We start from the raw sequence: 5,676 nt of genomic DNA on the forward strand, positions 1-5,676 counted from the left end.
CGTTGGTGTCATTTTTTGGTAACGGTTTTTGTACTGTTGCCCCTTTATAGTTGTCTAACACAACGGTTTAAAACCGTTACCATCAGTGTTTTTTTGGCAACGGTTTTAAAATCATTGCCATTTTATAGTCATCTAAGACAACGGTTTAAAAGCATTACCATTAGTTATTTTGGCAACGGTATGAAAGTGTTACCGTTGGTGTTATTTTTTGGCAACGATTTTAATACCGTTGTCCTTTGTAACTTTTGACAACGGTTTTTTGTTGTAATGTATAATTCTTTATTTACAATAGTAGTTTTCTCATGAATAAAATTAATTTTATTTTTTTAATTATTTAGAGTCAATAAATAATCTAAACTATTTGAATAAAGTCACTAAAGAGAAATAATTGAACATTTTTCATCAAATTTGACTTACAAAGATTATTGTAAGATTTGCAATCACATTCAAAATACCACAATATTATCATGACAACCTCGAGCTATATCATCTAATGTTGCAAAACATATAACAAAGAAGAGTTGAAATAGCTAAGTAGCAAATAGATTTATCATCATGTCCGATCGACAAGTTCATGACTTTTACTCTGTAACACTTGCTCTTAAAATTTGACCTTAATCAAGTTCGATTTCCCCTTCAACATAGTTTTCCTGTAAAAAAAGAAAAAAAATCAAATATAAAACTACACATCTTTAATATTAATAATGTCTACTAAAAATGTTTGAGAGAGAGAGGAGAAACATATATATCTTAACATTCTTCTATTAAGATACACAAAACAATTGAATCAACATCAACATAATCAACCATTATTTAAGATATGATAACAATATAGAAACTTTAACAATAAATAATACCTCCTCATGCGCATCATTGTTCGGATTGCCTAAAGTGCTTCCTAGTCGAGCAGCTAACATCTCAAGGTCCACTCCTGAACTCTTTTGTTGCAACATCATCTTAACAAGCGATTTTAGTTCATCTACTTCTTTTTGCATCACATCAACTTTACCCTCTAATGATGCTTTCTCAGCTGCATGTTGCTACTTAAAGGTGGCAATTTCTTCATTTTTCTTCAACAAAGTTGGTGTGGTAACTCTTCCGTGACATCGCACTCTCCCTGCCTTCTCTTTTCCAAATATGGATTGAAAAGCTCTAATTGCTGATTCTTTAGACTTTTTATTCTCAGCTTGCAGATGTGCCTATATTAATGTGAAGAAAAATAATAATAACAAAAAAGAATAACGACACACTTGGACTCAAAACATATATCATTTGACAACATCAAATCAAATAATAGCAATTAAGAATAGTATCAGCATATGCGCAGACATTTTCTACATAGCAAGAGACAAGTATTATAAAAAAATTATCATATTTCACTCATAAATGTATATAACTCATAATTGCATAAACAGACTACAATAAGTTGCACATGTCTTAACCTTAACTTTCTCAGTTCTCCAATAAGCAATCAACTTGCGAAAATGACTCTCAGGTATGCTTTTAGGACGATTTTTCAGCATTTCGTTAACACTTTTGTATGGCAGAAAATGATTTTGCTTGATTGTGGTCTTATACTGTCTCCAATTGTCATTGATACGAGCAAGGACTATCCTCTTTCCTTCAGTTGGAATAATGAACTTAGCCTATAAAACACAAATATTATTTGCTAGTAAGAATAAAATACATGTGTACATTTCCAAATAGTTTCTAAAAGAGACAATAATAATATTCTCACTTGAACATACTCCCAAATGGCTTCTTTATCTTTAATCCCCTTCCAATTTGTGTAAATTAATGGACAAAAATCTGAATTCCTTGCTACTGTGCCCAAAAATTTGCTCAAGTTATTTACAACTTCATCAGTAGGACCAATTGCCTCCCCTTCAATATCTAGAGTAATTTCTTCTCTATCTTCCAACTGTCTTGCATGAATCTTCAAGCATTGTGTAGGACCTCGTGTTTTCTTCACTATTGTCTCTATACAAAGAGCTCAGAATAAGGCCATCAGCATCATTGGTCAATTAAAACAAGGCATGAAATCAGCCATTAACAAGGATAAAGCAGCACTAAATAGCAAAGTCAACCCATACAAACTCACTAAAACCAAATCAGCACTTATAAAAGAGCTCAGAATAAGGCCATCAGCATCATTGCTCTATCAAAACAAGGCATGGAATCAGCCATTAACAAGGATAAAGCAGCACTAAACAGCAAAATCAACCCATATAAACTCACAAAAACCAAATCAACACTTATAAAAGAGCTCAGAATAAGGCCATCAGCATCATTGCTCTATCAAAACAAGGCATGAAATCAGCCATTAACAAGGATAAAGCAGCACTAAACAGCAAAATTAACCCATATAAACTCACTAAAACCAAATCAGCACTTATAAAAGAGCTCAGAATAAGGCCATCAGCATCATTGCTCTATCAAAACAAGGCATGGAATCAGCCATTAACAAGGATAAAGCAGCACTAAACAGCAAAATCAACCCATATAAACTCACTAAAACCAAATCAGCACTTATAAAAGAGCTCAGAATAAGGCCATCAGCATCATTGCTCTATCAAAACAAGGCATGGAATCAGCCATTAACAAGGATAAAGCAGCACTAAACAGCAAAATCAACCCATATAAACTCACTAAAACAGCAACAACAACCCATATAAAACTTCCTAACCACCTATATCTACTACAATTCAGATAAAACTTCCTAACCACCTATAATCTACTAAGCATGCATAACTAAACTGACTAATTTAACAAAAACTGAACAAACTAATTAAACTAAGAAAAAGCTAATAGGAAAAAAAATTGAGAACCTGCAAAAAATTTACCTTTCAAAGTATTGTCTATGTTCTCAGCCTCAGTTGGATTAATATAATCCTTGTCCTGCTCCTCTATAATATCTCCTTCATTCTCATCCAATTGCTCTTCACCATCAGGTTCATTGTTAAGTTGAAGAAAAGTATCAATCGGCATTGAAGCAAATTGACGTGTTTTTCCCTTCTTAGTTGGCCTTTCTTGCAAGCTGCCACACTCTTCAATATCATCTTCAATTGTGGTCTCTTTTCTCTTCAAATATTGAGTCATTCTAGAATCTACTTCTTTAGTATTCTTGTGAGCCACAGCAGTAGATTTAGAAGGAAGTTCTTTTTCTTGTCTACTTGTTGATCCTTGTGAGTGAGTCATACTTGCTTCCATCTGTACTTTACTTTTCTTCAAATTCTGTCCTTTTTCTTTTGCAACTTTTGGCTTTTCTATAAAATTCTGCTTATCATTTGCTTGGACACTATTTTTTCTTAACTTCTGCTCCCTTTCCCTATCACTAAGGGTTTTTATCCTCTTAAGTGGTGGTGGTGGTTGATGTTGCTGCTGCCCAGAAGACATCTTTTCTCGCTTAACTTCCATATTCTTGAAGAACTTTGCACGCAATTCAGCACTTGACTTTGAATCTATCTCATTTTCAATGAATTTTTTGAACATTTTCTGAAAAAGGAAATAAAATAATGAGATTAGTATACATCTTAAAGAATCTATTAACATAATAGTAAAAAACCAAATCACATATTAAAAGAACCAATAATCTATAAGAAATGCACCTGTTCATAAACAATTACACCAAAAATAAAAGTAAAAAAAATTATTCTATGTTGAGAAGAAAAATCTCTTTAAAGATCAGAATCATCATCATATTCAGCTTGTTGTAGAACAAGTGAAGGTTTCTCAATGATTGTATTTGGCATGTCTTCTCTAGTCCATTGAACTTCACAATTATCCTTTGGCACAAACAAATTATTTGCTTGATCAAAGGGGTCCTTCTGATTAGACTCTTCGGCTTCAACATCATACCCATCATACATATTGAATAAATCCCTTGGCACTGTGTCCATGACATAATGCTTGTCTTTGTTAAAAGGGTCTTGAATATAAAAACATTGGTGGACTTGTGAAGCTAATACAAAAGGATCATCCCGAGAACATCTTTTATTAAAATGAACTGAAGTTAGACCAAAATTCTCTTCCTCAACTTCAAACCAATCACAATTGAAGAGAACAAATTTGAAACATGCATAATAGTCTAACTCAATTATGTCATTTATTACACCAAAATATGTTACGGCTTTTGTCATTGGATTGTTGTCCTTAGCACTAGCAAAGCTTGGTGTTTCGCACACCAAAGTCACACCACTGTTTTGAGTTGTGTGGCTTGCATCATGTTCTCTAGTTTGAAATTTGTAGCCATTGATTACATAACTAGAAAATCGTTTTGCAACTGTGTTTGGGCCTCTAGACAAATCTTTAAGTTGTTTCGGAACATCTTCATAAGAAGCACGCTCTTTGAACCATTCACTAAAATCATGGCTTAGAGTTATTGCCTTCTTCCATTTTCTACCTTTAGTTTGATTGTTGACATGTTCCTCATACTCTCTAAAGTAAGCAAAGAGCGAGTAAGTTAAATTTTCTAATAGAGAATTGGTAATTGAAAAATATATAAAAAAATACCTAATGTAGTCTTTAACTTTATCACAATTAAATAAGATGTACCGATGAGCTTGTATTTTTGAGTTGGTATCTAGAGAAAAAGGTTGCCCTTTCCTCTTTCCACCAATTGGTCGCCCCAAGCATGCAAAATAGCTATCATGACATACGTCAGCTTCACTGCAATTATCATAATTTTGTGTCCTCCTACTCAGCCTTGTATCCACATCAGGACTTAAATACCTTGAGCAAAATGTCAAGCATTCCTCGGCTAAATATCCTTCAGCAATTGAACCTTCGGGGTGGCTCTTATTGCGAACGTAGGACTTTAACCTACACAGATATCTCTCGATGGGGTACATCCACCTAAATTGAACTGGGCCACCCAACCTCAACTCGTTTACCAGATGAATAGGTAAATGGACCATTATATCAAAGAAACTAGGAGGAAATATTCTTTTCAATTGGCACAAAATCTCTCTAATATCTACTTCCAGATGATCTATTGTATCATTTTCAACAACTTTTTGGCACAAGGAACGAAAGAATGAACCTAGATAAATTAAAGGGCCAACTACTTGATTCTGCATTGTGCATTTTATAGCTACTTGCAACATATAATGCAACATAAAATGAGCATCATGACTTTTGTAGCCTGATATCTTTTTCTCAGCAACATGAACACACCGAGAAATATTAGAGGCACTACCAGATGGCAATTTTACTAAGTTCAAAATATCACAAAAAATAGTTTTTTCTTGATTAGTAAGGTTAAAACAAGCCTTAGCAATTTTTGCTTTCTTGCCACCATCTATCTCCTGTGGTTGAAGGATTTTTCTTATGCCCATATCTTTGAGATCGTAACGAGCATTTGCATGATCTTTGGACTTTCCTGGAATGTCTAATAAAGTTCCAATTATGTTATCACATACATTTTTCTCGATGTGCATAACATCAAGACAATGACGCAATGTATTTTGTTTCAAATATGGCAACTCAAAGAAAATGGACCTTTTCTTCCATGGACCATCAATTTTATTTTTTTGCTTCTTCCCAAATACATTGTCAAAATCTTTCAAATCTTCAAAAATTTGTTCCCCATCTAATAAAGCTGGTGAAGACCTCAATTCAACATTGCCATTGAAAGATCTTTTATCCATCCTATATGGATGATCCATACCCAAAAAT

Source organism: Arachis ipaensis, chromosome B09 (genome assembly GCF_000816755.2).
Source record: "Arachis ipaensis cultivar K30076 chromosome B09, Araip1.1, whole genome shotgun sequence".
NCBI lineage: Eukaryota > Viridiplantae > Streptophyta > Magnoliopsida > Fabales > Fabaceae > Arachis > Arachis ipaensis.